Here is a 16583-nt window from a genome sequence, read left to right on the forward strand (position 1 = left end):
ACTCCCTGCCCTCTGCTTATGTGCACTTTCCCAGTCCTGGGGTGTTCTCCTCTCCCACGATGCTATTCCCAGCACCAGTTGTGAATACAACTCTGATTTAGCTTCCTCCCTGCCCTCCCCTGCCTACCATTTTCTACTCCTACTCATTTCTATTTATGTTTCACTAGCCTCAGCAAAAGGAAAGGAACCAAAATTTAATATTTATTCAGCTCTTATTACATACCAGGCACCGTGCTGAACAATTTACATACGTCTATAATTCAGTCTTCACAGCAAGTCTATAAAATAGGTATTATTATTGTTTCCACTTACCAGATGAGGAAACTGATGTTCAGGAAGTTTCTGTGCCTTGCCTGTGGCTGTAAAGCTTGAAGCCAGGATTTGACCCAGATCAGTGTGACCCCGGAGGTCATCTGCAGCACCAAGTACTTTAATAACTGGTATTTTTTTTCTTTCTTTTTCTCAAACTCATATAAATGATTTCATATCAGGTTATCCTTATACAACTTGCTATTTTTCATTCAACATTATATATTTGAGATTTAATCCATGTTGATAAATTTACCCTACTTGCTTTAATAACAGTATTTCATTTTACGGATATACTAGATTAGTGAATGTTTAAGTCATTGGCAGTATTCTGTTATTACAGTGTGCATTCCAGTACTTAGCTCTGTGTGCTGTGTGAGAGATCTTTTTTAGGGTACATGCCTAGAAATGAGACTTCTCAGTTGCAGGGTATGGGTGCCTCCATGTTTAACTCTCTTTGAACCGCTCTCGTCTAAGTGGTAGGATCAGTGTTATACATTCTTACCATCACTTGGTGCTACCAAGTTCAGAAGCAAATACGGCAAAATCTGGATGGTAGGTGTGTGGATGTGCTGTGTTATCTTATTTTCTGTACTCCCCTGTACTTTTGAAATATTCCATAATTAAAATTAAAACTGTTATGATGACTGCCTACTTGCATCAGTGGCTGGGATGAAGACTTAGAATTCTTACTGATAGTGTCTGCAAACAACACAGAACTTAGAGAAGCAAGACCTGTGAATGCCAGTGTGATACTGTGATTTACACTAAGAAATATATATCAGGCCTTCTACCCCATTCCTGGCACAAATCTCCTAAAACCCTTGGAATTTTCTAAGTAAGTGGGTGATGAAGGTGTCTTTTGTTACGTTAATGAAATGACCTAAGGATGAGAGCTGGTTGCCTGGAGAACCAGCAGTGCAACAGTTACGCTTAGAGGGGTGGGGCTTTCAGTCCCATGCCCTGATTTCCGGGAAGGGTAGAGAGGCTGGAGGGTAAATCAGTTGCCAATGACTAATGATTTAATTGATTGTGCCTATGTAATGAAGCCTCCATAAAAACCCGAAAGGACTGGGTTCAGAGAACTTTCAGGTAGGTGAACATGTGGACGTTCTGGGAGTGGTGTACCTCGAGAGGGTATGGAAGAGCCACACCCTTCCCATATTCTTCGCCCTATGCATCTCTGCCATCTGGCTCTTGCATCCTTTTATAATAAACTGGAAATCTAGTAGAATGTTTTCCAAAGTTCTGTGAGCCGCTATATCTAGCAAATTAACTGAGCCTAAGGAAGGGTTCGTGGGAACTTCTGATCCAGAGCTAGTTGGTCAGAAGCATAGGTAGCAACCTGAGCTTGCCATTGGCATCTGAAGTGGGGAGGCTGGGGGGAGTAGTCTCCTAAAACTGAGCCCTTAATCTGTGGAATCTGATGCTATCTGTGGGGGCAATAGTGTCAGAATGAGCTGAATTCTTGGATACCAACAGTGTGTCCAAGAATAGCTTGTTGGGGTGGGAACCCCCACACACACACACATTGGAAATTTGGGTCCCAGAATACCCCAATTTATCCTGGCATCCACATTAAAAATAACCTCAATGGAAATTGACCAAACCAACAAAATTAAGTTTAATGGAGATTGATTAAAAGTTAAAGATCACCTTCACAAGCACAGGATGGAGAGATCTAGCTTAGGGACAGCTTTGGTATAAAGGAGTGTGGTGGAGTGGGTTAAGGATGAGTTTGCATGACCAGAATCTCAATGTGATCCGTCAGTGGAATATCTTTTTGTAATAAAGAGGTGAATGACTCTGCATCAGCCAGGGCTCCTTGACTACAACAACAGAAACTGACTCTAGCTAACTTACAAAGAAAAGGGGTTTAATAGCAAATAATTCCTGCTCAGGAAGTTGGCAGGAAATCTACAGAGCCAGGTTTGGAAATGAGCAAAAACCTGGATAACCTTGGAAGTAGTAACCACAGGAGAGATCTGGTAGCAGGAATGGTGGAGTATGAACCCCATCTGTAAACAGAGGTCCAGGGCAAGAGAAACATTGCTCCTAGTAGGTGTGAGCTGGCCAGCCCAGACCTCAGATAAAGTTCTCAGTTCCCACCTTGCATTTTGAAGAAACATGCACAGTTAGAAGAGGTAACCCTGGGAAACCTGGCTTTCACCGAAGACAGTCTGAAAGCCACTGCCAAGACCTGCCTCTTGTTACTCCACAGACTAGAAGAACTATGAACAATGAGTGGGAGTTCAAGGCAACAGAGTTGAGATCATTATGACCAGGCACTTTCTAATAAATAGAGCTAACCAACAATGTATTTAACAGACCTTCATGGTGACGAGCTCATTGGCCACTGCAGTTGTTCAAGGAAAGACTGAATTCCCTGTGGTAGAATATAAAGGAAGGGAACCCTGCATTAATAAGAAATAGATAAGACAACCTAGAGGGTCCCTCTCAATTCCTTGACTTGTGATTTCAAGCAAGGCTTTTGTAGCTATTTATTTGCTGGAAATGAATATCCCCTACAGTCATTCCTGTCCCCTTCCACACCTTTGCTGACTAGATCAGACAGATAGTTGTTGAGTTATGTCAGTATAAGATTAGAGATGCAAAATCATCTACAGTCATTAGTATTATCCTTTAGAATGTATTATTTATTCATTTTTCTTGTTATAAATACCATAACCGCCTCCACAGAAAATCTGGGGAAAAGACAAAAAAGGCGTCTATAATCCGAACTACAACAAAAAAATGTGACCATTTGTGACTTTTCTTCCAATTTTTTATTTATGTGCATTTTTCTTAAGTGAAAATAGTTAATTTCTTCTGATTGTAGAAATGACACACTATAGAAAAGTGTCTATGTTCAATCACTATAGAAAAGTTCAATCACTATTAAAAAGAAGTTAAAGATTATTTAAAATGTCACTACTTCAGACATTTTGGAACACATCCTTTGTGATGCTGCTGTATGCATAAATATGCATATGTAATATGTGTAACATTTTATATAAGTGGAATCCTATACGTAGGGGGTTTGTGATCCTTTTTTATCACTCTGTCATAGAGTCCATCTTTTGCCAGTGAATATATAAATATTATCTTTCTTAATGACCACATAACATTCTTTAGGTGGTTGTTCCATAATTTAATAGATATCCTGTTAATGAACACTTAGAACATTTAGGTCATGGGGGTGGCTGGGTGGCTCAGTCGGTTAAGCATCCACCTCTTGATTTTGGCTCAGGTCATCATCTCACAGTTCCAAAGTTCAAGCCCCAAGTTGGTATTGTCAGTGCAGAATCTGCTTGCCATTCTCTCTCTCTGCCCCTCCCCCGCTCATGGGTGCTGTCTCTCTCTCAAATAAACTTAAAAAAAAAAAAACATTTAGGATATGTCCAATTTTTTACTGTTTTGAACAATGCCACATTGAACATCCTTGTATATCTGGCCCTATGTATCTTTCTGCTATCTTCTCAGACTATATTTTTTTCAAATAATTCTAAGGGAATTAGACTAACCAAAGTCAAGCTAGGGTTGTAAATGGGACAAGAAAAAGCTGGCAAACTCCAGCAGTAGATGCATCAAGGGTGTATTTTGTGTAAGGGCAGAGAAACAGCAGTTCCTGACTGGTGAGATGCCCACCCCACTAGTGGACACTCCTAAAATGTTCTCTGGCACACCCTCAACAGAAGACTCCCAAAACTCACCACTGGTTATCCGAGTGCTAAAGGTCCTCCCTCCACCCCCAGCCCCAGTGACCAAAGCTCTGCCTTTCCTTCCCTCAAACCTGCCTGCCCTGTTTCTAACCCTTTCCCCCAAGACACTGTCACTGCCACATGTGTTTCTCCCTCTAGGAAATGAGAATAAAGAAACTTGCTTTTTGCCCTCAAGGCTAGCTTCTTTCCATCCAAAGAGCAGAGTAAAGTCACACCTTGTCACGCTGGTGCCTGGTGCCGTCTGGGTTAGCCCAGGTCAGTACATCTGCCCTCCAGAAACCAGCGAGTCAGAAACGGCCCAAGAGGACGTAAAGGGCTCTGAGTTAACTCTGGAGATTTACCTTACTAGAGGTTGGATTTTGAAGTCAGCCCATAAGCAATAACTCACTGTGGCAGAGAGGCTGTTTGCCTCCCCAGTAATCATTCTCCTCTTCTTTCATATTAATAGAACCCAAATTTTATTCTGGGTAACAGTATGCTCAGCTAAAGGTTTATATTTCCCTGTCTCTCTTGAAGTTAGGTGTGGCCAGTTATACATAAGCTACAGTTAATGGTTGGAGCTGCCAGGAAAGCATTTTAGATGGGAGATTCAACTTTTTTCTCTTTCCTCACTTCTTCCTCCTTCTTGCCTGGATTATGAACTCTAAAATGTTTCTGTAACCATCCTGGGTCATGAGGGGACCTTGAGATGGAAATGTGCACCAACATTAGTAAAGCCAAAAGATGGGTCCCTAACAGCCATGGATGGAGTCACCAACACACTTTTATCTCTGGACATTTTTTTGGCTGGAAAGAAACCCACTTGCTTAAGTCACTCAGGTTTTCCACTTTATGCATCTAAAGTAAACTTACACAATCTCAAATGATTCAAAATACTCTTGGAAATTCCTTGGGACAGTACCATGTTGGAGAGCCTATCTCTCAGTAAGTTCAGCAGAGCCATGGTTTCCTTTATGGTTACAACACACCTGATTCTTCAACTGAGTATGAAACGGGAGGAGATGGATCACATAAAAAACAAACAAACAAACAAACAGACACAAAAACAAAACACCTCTCAACACCAAGGTGACAAATAACTCCCTCTCTGTAAGGTTCATAAAAGCTGAGACCACCTGAAGAAGGGACATATTTTAATTTCCCACCTATGCTTATAGGTCTGTAACCACTGAGTGGATAGGTAGGCAGGGAGAATAGCCCAGATCATTTAATCATTTGTGTGTGTGTGTGTGTGTGTGTGTGTGCGCTTGCACGTGTACATGCAAATCCCCACACAAATTCTCAACACTTGTTCTTTATAGGTACTCAGCAGCTGTATTATAAGTTCCACAGGGGTGAACTCTCAGGCACTAGGCTAGGTGCCTTGCGGCAGAGGCTGGCCACAATGGTGAGCTGGGATGGGACCAAAACTCCCTTCCAGAGAAGTAACCTAAAAAGTGAGTGCTCTTTGCTTTATCTTTGCCTTTGCTTGACCACATCAACAGAGACAAGAAAAACTTAACTCCATCTCACTCATTTGGCAAACTTTAGTCAATGCTACTAGTTCCCAAGCCCAGAAAAGTATTGAAGGAAAGAGATGCCATTATAATGTCAGATAAACAGAATCCAGTCTTTGCCCACCTGTTGCTCACAGGTTAGTGAGCAACTAGCCCCAACTGTCAGACTATAAGCAGAGTCTCCAAATAACACAATGGGTGTTAAACAGAGGTCTCTGGGGGCCCAGTGGCATATGCCTAGACTGTATTCATTTTTCAAATCATAGAAACTGAATGCATTATTAGGTATTAGAATATCATTAGCTGTCTTTTTTTTTTTTTTTAGCAAAACTTTGTTGAGTGAATAATTGATCATTTTGGAGCCACTATATGCCTTGGTCTTGCTCTGATGACTACAAATTCTAAGCCATCTATTCCCACGTGGGGAGACTTGGTGAATATTTGCTGCTGAGATGATGCATTTTACTCCTCCAACAGGAGGTAACCCACAGAGCCAGCAAGGGTTGGCTGCCCTTCCCCGGAGCACTGAACATCTTGAAGATATTTGTAATTTTATTCACAACTGGAGGATATAATTCATTGCTTGCTGAATCAAAGTCCACCAGCTGCCAGAGGATTCCAGAGCCCATTTGTACGATCCCTAAAAGTAAAAACAAAATGAAATGGTTCTATTCTCACCCTGCCTTCCCTCAAACACAAATATACACACTCACCACTAAGTCGTGGGCTTTTGTTATCAGACAGAATAAGCCACACCACCTCCTGCTTGCCCCTGCCTCCCACTCCTTGTCTCTAAGGAGAGACGGTTCACCTCCTACTTGGGATATACAGACTTTGCAGATGCAAATCGGGCCCCTGCAGACTGCAAGTTTAAGAGTGAATTACTATCAGCTATGAGGGACTTGCGGGATAGAGGGAATCCCAGCCAGGGAGAGGGATGCAGACTTTCTCTCCTATGCAATTAATCATCTGTAAGTGCAAAGGGAATGGCTGCTGGGGAGATTCGGTGAGTCTCAGCAGCTTGCTAAGTGTCTGCTTTCCAGCTGGGGCCACAAGGTCAGGGCAGTTTGACCAAGCCCTCTACCTTGCCTGGACATTGGGGACTGGGAAAAAGCAGATTGCGAACCAACAGGAGGGACTGTGGGGAATGACAGTCTTTCCCAGCCATCCAGGGCTCACAGGCACTGTTCTGGTGCCGGGTACTCTGGCCTTGACTCTCCCCATAGTTTCTACACGCAGAAGCTGAGTAAATGCTGATTCTCAACCATATTCAACAGGTTGGTTGTTCAATAGTAACAACTGCTGCCTTGTCCTGAAGGCTACCTATGTGTCCTGTACTACATTAACCATATATACACCGTCTTACTCAATCCTGATTGCAGTTTTTCGAGGCCGGGCACCATGCTTATCCCATTTATACAGATGACCAAAGTAAGGCTCAGAGAGTCTCAATGACTTGTTCAAGGTCACACAGCTGTTCAGTGATGGATTTGAACTCAGGCTTGTCTGATTTAGAAGTCACTGTTTGGGGGGCGCCTGGGTGGCTCAGTCGGTTGAGCATCCGACTTCAGCTCAGGTCACGATCTCGCGGTCCGTGAGTTGGAGCCCCGCGTCGGGCTCTGGGCTGATGGCTCAGAGCCTGGAGCCTGCTTCCGATTCTGTGTCTCCCTCTCTCTCTGCCCCTCCCCCGTTCATGCTCTGTCTCTCTCTGTCTCAAAAATAAATAAATGTTAAAAAAAAAATTAAAAAAAAAAAAAAAAAGAAGTCACTGTTTGGAACCACCAAACTACTGCCTCCCCCCAGAAACTGAAGGAAGCCTCATGAGATAAAATATTCTTCAAACTGAGAGCAAGAGAAAAAGGTTTTATTCCCCTGAACACATGGTAGATTGTCTCTGCCTTCATGAAAATAACTGTAAAAAGAACTAGGAGACAAATCTGTGGCTCAGACTACAGCAACAACCAGTTATGTTCTTCCAGCATAGTCTGAGTTTTATTTCCCTATTCTCATTCTCAACTTCTTGGCTTCTCACACCTTCCTATTCCTCTATGTGTGTGTTTGCTTGTTTTTTATTATGGTGTGTGTTTTCTGTGATCCAGTGCAAATCCTTCATAGAATGAGATGGGAAATAGACATACTGAAAAGGACTGGTAGATGCACAGAAAGATGGTAAATGGATGGATGGTTGTTCTGATAGATGGGTGGTTGGATGGACATACACAGAGAGGTGGATGAAGAGATGGGCAGACAAATGAACAAACACGTGGACAGATACACAGATGGACAAACAGATGGAGAACCGAGTGAGCAGACAAATAGATAGATGGACAGACAGATAAATAGGTGGATAGAGCTGCCCTGACCCATGTGCAGACTGACTCCGACGGACACCCATACTAGCTGCCTAGACCCTCTGAGCTGCCCACGGGGTAGCTGCACCTGTGAGGTCTTCTGAGGTCATAGCAATTTGGGACCTGGCTCTCTCATCCCTGGTCAGTAAGGAGGGTGTAGGAATGGCTTCATACAATCCCAGAAACACTGTTCCAGTTTACCTCCTCTGTCAGACCTTGCTCTGCTGCCCTGGTTCTTGCCTCCCCCATTCTTCATACCCCAAGGGGAACCAACCCTCTCCGTGTGGCCAACAGTAGCTTACCTGGTTTTCATCTTCTATGCAGGAATTTTTGCACTCCTCCCCCACCTGCCAGACTGGAAGAACTCTGAGGGCAAGAAACACATCTCTCATCTCTGCTTGTCCAGCCTTTACCTCAGTGCATGTTGATGACAAGATAGAAAATCATCTCATAAGTACATCATAAGTAAGTGCAAATCACAGGCTTCTGTGCTTGATAAAGTTTCTTTAGCCTCTTTGAGCCATGTCATAAAATGCACGCAGTGCTCAACATGTGCACATAGAACCATTATTTATGAAAATTTCCCAGTGCCACCATAACAATGTCTATTGGTTGAGTGCTTACTAAACACTTTACATAATAGCAGTTAGTAACTATAGAGCACTCACTGCTGATCTAAGTGCTGTCAAACAACCTGCTCAAGTTCATACATTCATAAGAGGCAGAGCTGGGGTTCCCATCTCAGTCCAACCTCAGCCCATGGTCTTAACCCCCAAGTTATGGGAGCACTTTAAGTGGGACAAGTGGGGTGAGCCCCCCTGACCTTGTGGAAAATCATTAGGGTTTTAGTGGGCGCCTCTTGACCAATTCTGACCACACAGACCATGTCTCTGATGAGTCAGAGCACTGCTAAAGTCCACCACAGAAACACAAGCTGCAATGGCTCGTGGGGGGGGGTGGGGGGGTGGGGGGGGCATTTCCCAACCAGTTAGCAACCTGCCTCTCCCACTCAACTCCCAAAGCCACAGTAGGAAGGACACCTGGCTGGAAAGTCAAGGCCTCTGTTCATGGCTGCCATTCATTGATTTTGTGATATGCCCAAGTCACTTAACTTTTGTGAGCTTCAGTTTCCTTGTCTGCATAGGGCGGGGGCAGTAACATGGGCCTGGGGTCCTGCACAGGGCTGCTGTGAGAATCACATGAGGGACGGAGAGCGGAAGCCGCCTCATAAAGTGAGGGCAGCTCCACTCAGCTGTGCCAGGGCCCCTCAGAAAACATGGTCTAATTGGATGACTCAAACGGGCTTCCCAAATGCATTACAGATCATTGTTAGGAAATACCAAGTGGTGTCCGAGAGTTCAACCAGCCCCGAAGGTTCCTCTCGAGGCTGGTGCGTAAACCACAGTTCTATCACCTCGGGCACCGAGCCACTTGGCTCCAGGGCTACATACGCCTCAGGCTCACTCCATTCAGACGTGGTTTGACCACAATCATATTAAATATTAAATCATCTGGTGGCACTGGCGTAGAAAAACACTATGTCAGGCATTAGCTATTCTGCCTTTTGTTACTATCCATAACAATTTCCTAAGCATTTAGAATGCTCCAAGGCTTTGAGCCCAAGGCTTAACAAGAAATTATATCTAGCCTAAAAGAACTTTGTCCCAGTTTCACTGGAAATTAAAACTCCGTCCCCAGACACTGACGCTGTGTTTCTTCATGCTCTTGGCAAGCAAAAGGCTCCACAGCAAAGGCAGGCCCTCTGCCCCCAGAGGGAGGCTCTCAGTGCCAGGACGAGGCCCCTGGCTTTCCTGTGCCACTCATCACACAGCAAATCCTGGCCCTGTCTCCTCTTTTGGGGCCCTAGTCTCCCCTCTCCTGCAGCTGACAGCAGGGCCTCTACCTCACCTAGAGCTGTGCTTTTCAAACCAGAGGTCATCATCTTAACCTGGGACCCACCAGCAGTGGGACAAACTGACATCATGAGCCCTCTCCTGGCGTGCCAGAAGAAGTACACAAAATCACCTACGCCCCTGATCACCAGGCTGGGAGTCACATGGAGGCCGTCAGACAAATCTAGAATGTGGGACGTTCTAAGAGACAGTTGGCTCAAACTCTGCAAAAGTGTCAATTCCATTTTCAAAAAGGGTGCAAGACTGTTTATTTTTTTAAGTTTATTGATTTATTTTGAAAGAGAGAATGAGTAGGGGAGGGCCAGAGAGAGAGAGAGAGAATGAGTAGGGGAGGGGCAGAGAGGGAGAGAGAGAATCCCAAAGCAGACTCCATACTCAGCATGGTGCCCGATGCAGGGCTCGATCCCATGACTATGAGATCAAGACCTGAGCCAAAATCAAGAGTCAGTCTCTGAACCCACTAAGCCACCCAGGTGCCCTGGTGTAAGACTGTTTAAAGGAGACTAAAGAAACATAACAAAATCCAAACCTGAATAGGATTCTGGTTCTCCAAAAACTGCCCTTTAAATTCTTGAGGATAATTAGAGAAGTTTGCATATCAGATGATATTATCGGGTGAAGGTTGGTTTTCCTGGGGGGCATGATGGTAATGTAGTTATGCTGCAGAACGTCCTTACTCTGAAGAGGTGCGTTCAGGGGTGAAGACAGATGGTGTTTACAATAGTCAGGTATATATAAAGTTCATGCACAGTCTTCGCATGTCCCCCATTTGCAAATCTGTCTGCTTGCTAAGATTTATCTGTAACCCCAAGTCAATACTCCTGGTGCTTTGGGGCCACCTGCAGACAGGTGAAAACTTTGAGTCGCACAAGGTGCACCTTCCTGGCAAAGGTCAAACAAGGCGACACTCTGCCTTCATTTCACTTGTTTTGTGCCAAAGACAGGTTTCTCTTTCACAGTCTATTTAGTGCCATGTTTTCCACATTTTTGTAGGGTTTTGTTTGTCTGTTTGTTTTTTGAAATTTTGCTTTTTAAAATGGCCCCCAGCATAGTGCTCGAGTGCTGTCTAGTGACCCTCAGTGCAAGAAGGCTGTGATGTGCCACATGGAGAAAATTCAGCTGTCAGATAAGCTTTGCTCAGGCATGAATTATATAATGCTATTGGCTGTGAGTTCACTGTTCATGAAACAACAACATATATTTAAGAAAGTGTCTTTAAACAGAAACATGCATAAAACAAGGTTAATGAATATGTGATCAGAGGCTCACAGGAACCCTGTGTTTCCCCTAGGAACAATTTTTTAGTATTTGCTAATTCAGTGTTCGCTGCAACTTTATAGAATGTAACTACCATGAATAAGGGAAATGGATCATGTGTGTGTACATAAATACACATATATACATATGCACATACATGTGCTATTTTCACAAACAGGAAGTGTGCACAAATGTGACCAAATGTTAACAATTTGTGAATCTAGTTGAAGAGGATATGGATGTTCTTGTTGTACTCTTTTATTTTTCTGTGGATTTAACTTTTTCAAAAGAAAATGTTGGAAAAGAACACACACACACACACACACACACACACACACACACACACTGTGGCTTGTGACCTGTTAATGGGTTATAAGATCAATTTAAAGAGTCTATCAGCATTTTCGTAATGAAAGAGAATGAGATGGGATGGGATGGGATGGGATGGGATGGGATGGGATGGGATGGGATGGGATGGGATGGAGTAGGGTAGGATAGAAAAGAATATTAGGGTTGCCTCGATGGCTCAATTGGTTAAGTGTCCAACGTCACTCAGGTCATGATCTCACAGGCTGTGAGTTCAAGCCCCACATCAGGCTCTGTGCTGACAGCTCAGAGCCTGTAGCCTGCTTCAGTTTCTGTATCTCCCTCTCTCTCTGTCCTTCCCCCACTCACACTTTGTTTCTCCCTCTCTTAAAAATAAATAAACATTTAAAAAGATTTTTTTTAAGAAAACATTAATATTTCTCATGCCTGTTTTGTGAAACTTGTTTCCAGGTAGGGTATATCTCTGCTGGTTTATAAAGTAAAATGTTTGCCTTATTATGACTTACAATCCAGAAAAATTTGCAAGTCTCAGGCCGATAGAACTAAAGACACCCATCTAATACCACCCCCTTCTCCTCTTTTTTCTCTTCATAGTGCTTCTGTGCCAGCTCTGTCCTTGTGGGGGAGTCCTTCTCCTTCCCCATCTGGCCCACCGTGCAGACTGTGGCTCCCCCATCTCTGCTCTCACCCTGTCCATTCTCCTCAATTCTCTGTTGCTTCAATGCTCCATGCATGACCATCTAGAATCATGCTTGTTCTCCCCATTACCAGTTCTGTGGTCCTGATACATTTTGCTCTAGGCCTCTGCTAAGGCATGACTCTGTCATCAAGCCCTTGAACTTGCCTGTGATCAGTGCACCATGGAGGTGGTCACAGGATCTGTAAGGGCGGAGGGGGAAACCCTCGGAGGGAGGAAGATGGCAGGAAATGCTTCCAGGGGGAAGTGCTACCTGAGACATTAGAATTTTCTCTTACTAAGCAATTACCACAGTTCTAAATGGGAGATAAAAATATTTAGTCACTTTCAGGAGACTAGACAGGAGTCCACATAGTAAAGAGTGGAAGGACAAGAGCATTGAACGTAGCAGGAACAGTTGGAATAAAAGCAAGATGGAGGGGAACAGCAGCAAGAAACAAGTCTGGAAAAGTGGGATAACCCAAGAATCAGAAATGTGAGTGGGACTTCCTTCCTGGTGTCACAGAAAGCAACCCAAAAGCATACTGATGCTTCTTCATCATTATGGAAGCCACCACTGAGTAGGAAGTGGTCTCTGTACCCTAACAGGAGCTCACAGCTCTGATGAAATAGAAGGTGTCTTGCTAATGAAGGAAACACTTTTCTCTATTTAGCTTAAGGTGGCACTAGCCAGTTTCTCTAAAAAGTGTCCATTCTTGAGATAGGTGTTTCCATTAACTGTTAGGCTCAAAAGAACAGAAATAAAAATAAGTGAGCCTGCATCTACAAAGAGCATTGGATTTGGAAGACACATCCAGGAACACTGGTCTTACTTCTTTACTGCCTCATGCAGTTCTGTCAACAGAATCTTGCATGCATCAGAGGCCCAGGAGGCTCGTCTAACCTAACCTACTCAGATCAGGGAAATCACACGTAGAGGGGGAAAGAGTGAGGATTCCAGGAGGTAGCTGGAGCTTCTCAGAGACCCAGCCTGATGAAGGGAGCAGAGAGGCAGGGGAAGACCTGGGGTGGCCCCTGAGAAAGACTTAATTCCTCCCATGCAGTCCTTTTGGGGCCCAAGGGAAGTCTAGGGTATGGAAACCAGATGGTTACCTCTTCCTGCCCTATGGGAGAACTCCTTCTGTTTTGTCCCAGCCCCTCGAGTAAACTCATAGCCACTAACAGAGGTAGTCTTGGGGCACTGGAAGGATAGGTAGTAAGCGGAAAGAGAGGGGTCCTGGCCTGCGGGAGAAACAGTGTGGAGTGCGGTTAGCAGGAGGTTAGCTGGCAGCAGGGATGAGTCTCCCCCTGTGGACGCCCCTGATGGTACTCCACCCTGCTGCCCCCTGTATTTTAGAGAAAGTCTCTCTCTGAAAGGGGAAACGTTTTGGTAGCAATATCTAGGTTGTAAGCAGAAATTCCGAGGCAGGACTGGGAAAGAGATAAGGGCCAGGGGGTGAGTAGTGGCCAAGGCTTAGAAGGTAAGGAGGACCTGAAAGAAACTAGGACTTTATTCTTCAAGGCAATGTTCTTGACCTTGGCTAGTCTTCGGAGTTGTGGGGAGCTTCTAAAATACAACATTCAGTTCCTTTCCTGACTTCACAACATTGAATCTGCAGGTATTCACTTCTGTATTTTGTCCCCACTGTTGGGTTGTGAGCCTCCTGAAGAAGGTGCTGTGTCAGATGGTCCAGCCGGTACAAGTACACCAGGGATCAATCAGCCAGGCCCTGTGAGCACAGAATTGTCATCAAGGAGGCCAAGGCCCCAGATGGCTGTGCTCTCCTTCATCCACTGGGCCACAAGGTCTCTTCCCCTGCTGTTTTCTGCTGGTTTGCTCTCCCTCCCCACTCTGACTTTGCAGGGCAGACTTCTCTATAATGGCTATTACTCTATATAATCTTTTACTTCAAATGTTCATGATCATCTATCCATGGTTTCTGAGTCTCTTGATAACAAGTTTTGAGAGAGAGTCCTTGTTTGCTGTCTGGCTGATGCACCAGCCGTCGTTAGTCAATTAAGGTACAAATTAGAAGGGACTAGGAAACAGGGTCGTGAGGCCCAAATATGGCCTCATAAGCCCACCCCCTTCATCAGTGGCCAGCAGAGCTGGGAAGGTAACATGAAATACTTCCACTGTTACAGAACCAGGCTGGAACGCTGGCAGAAAAACCAAGTGGCACTCAGAGATCTTGGTGGATCGGAGATTTATTTAACACTGGCAGACTCAGAGGAGGCCGTTTCTCCAAAGATCTGAGCTACGAATGCAAGTGAGGAGGGTAGTTTATAGTCGTCAGTTTCCATATCTGTGGGGGTTTTCGCGTGCACAGCGAACAAAAAAGAACCCGGAGGAGGGGTCTCAGCTAGAGACCAGAGTCTGTTTTAGCCCCATGGGCCATCTTTGGCATACTTTATTCACTTCTCCAGCACCGTGACATTCCTACACAGATAGTGCAACGTGAAAGTGAGCCTGAAGTTGTGGCTTAGAAGACCTCAAGCTTCGTAGAAAACTCTATCTTCACCTATTATTAAAGTCATGAGGAAAGATACAAACTACACCCTGCAGACCTTTAGATGAAGTCAGACAGAAAGCTAGTGAAGGTGCAGAAAAATGAGTTGGTTGCACAGTGGAAGTCAGGCAAGCTGAGTTGCAGTTCCAGTCTTTTACCAACTGTCCCTGTGACCTCGAGATCTTTCTCTGTCTCTGGGTATTGATTTCCCAATTCTGTAAAATAAGAAGGCTAGATTGTAGGCTCTCTTCTTGCTCTGAGGCTTCATGTGTTTCCAAGTGGCCCTCACTCTGCTAACTGTCACTGACCAGCAGTCTCATGTAAATGGATTTCACAATCCCAGGGCGACTGAGCAAACCATGCATGAGATGAACTGGCTTGCACATACATGGTTATGTATTCCCCCGGTCCAAGCAGCTTTATTTCCATGGATTCTGTTTGCAATGGCCCAGTATCCTTATGGCATTGGCCTTTGCCTTGTCCAACACAGTGTTTCCTCACAGCTCAACCTGGGAAAACACAGCACGTGGCTAGTCCTAGGCCAGGAAGAAACAGATGAGATCCTCCAGACCGAGGTTCCCTGCAGGAAGCAAATATTTGGCATTTGTGCATTAAGAATAGCCATTAGTGGTTTGCTTATGTGGATTCTGAAAGGCCTGAGTATATGGTGCGTGAGAAGCCCATGTGTTCCGGGTTTGTCAAGCCTCTCTGGCCTCTCAGTGAGCGCTGTCATTGATTTAATATTCACTGTTTGAAAACTGCCATAATTCTGGGCACCCCACTAAGCTCTGTGCCCGCCACCTGCCTATGAAGCCACCTCTGTCCTCCCTGCTGGTTCTCTGTTTGTCACCAGCCACCTACCATTTATAATTTTCTAGGATGAAGCTCAAATTAGTGTCTCCCGACACGGATTGAGCAATTGCATTTGGCACACTGCTGGCCGGCATAATTGTATTTCTGCTGTTGTGTTTAAATCTTGAATTCACTGTTGGCTTTGAAATTTCGGAGGTTCCACCATGTTCTGGTTATCTATTGCCGCGTAACAAACCACCCAGACTTAGTGGCATAGAACGCAACCATGTCGTGTTTCTACAGGTCGGAAATTTGGACAGGGCACAGCTCACAGGGCTGGTCTCTGCTCGCTCAAGTCTGGGGCTTCTGCAGGCAAGAGGCAAACAGTGGGGGACGCTGCTCAGACTAAACCTCTCACCCGTGTTCTCAGGATTAGTCCAGGTGAGTCCCCCACCTCCGTCATTTATTTAAAACATACATATCGAAAGACAGCGTTTAAGAAGTGATCCAAGGGGCGCCTGGGTGGCGCAGTCGGTTGAGCGTCCGACTTCAGCCAGGTCACGATCTCGCGGTCCGTGGGTTCGAGCCCCGCGTCGGGCTCTGGGCTGATGGCTCGGAGCCTGGAGCCTGTTTCCGATTCTGTGTCTCCCTCTCTCTCTGCTCCTCCCCCGTTCATGCTCTGTCTCTCTCTGTCCCAAAAATAAATTAAAAAAAAAAAAAAAAAAAAAAAAAGAAGTGATCCAAAATTGTATTTAAAAAAATTTTTTAATGTTTATTTATTTTTGAGAGAGAGAGAGAGTGAGAGACAGAGTGAGAGCAGGGGAGGGGCAGAGAGAGAGGGAGACACAGAATATGACACAGGCTCCAAGCTGTCAGCACAGAGCCGGACGTGGGACTCGAACCCATGAACCGTGAGATCATGACCTGAGCCGAAGTCAGACACTCAACCTGCTGAGCCACCCAGGCACCCCCAACATTGTATTTTTTTTTAATGAAGGCAACCACACAGGCTTGTAAATTATTCCACTCACCACCACTCTCAAAAGGCAACACTGGTAAAAACCCATCTTTTCAGGGTCTTCCTAGTGGCATAATTGTGAATTTCCTGGAAAATAGCCCAGGTCACCTCTAAGCTCCTGGCCTACACATATGAAAAGAAAGCCTTCTGGGACATTCTAAAGGTTTTTCACACCTTCTCCTCCACCTGGTTTCCCAGCTCAACTCCCCCTG

This window comes from Panthera pardus, unplaced genomic scaffold (assembly GCF_024362965.1).
Source record: "Panthera pardus isolate Hobbes unplaced genomic scaffold, ASM2436296v1 HiC_scaffold_12, whole genome shotgun sequence".
NCBI lineage: Eukaryota > Metazoa > Chordata > Mammalia > Carnivora > Felidae > Panthera > Panthera pardus.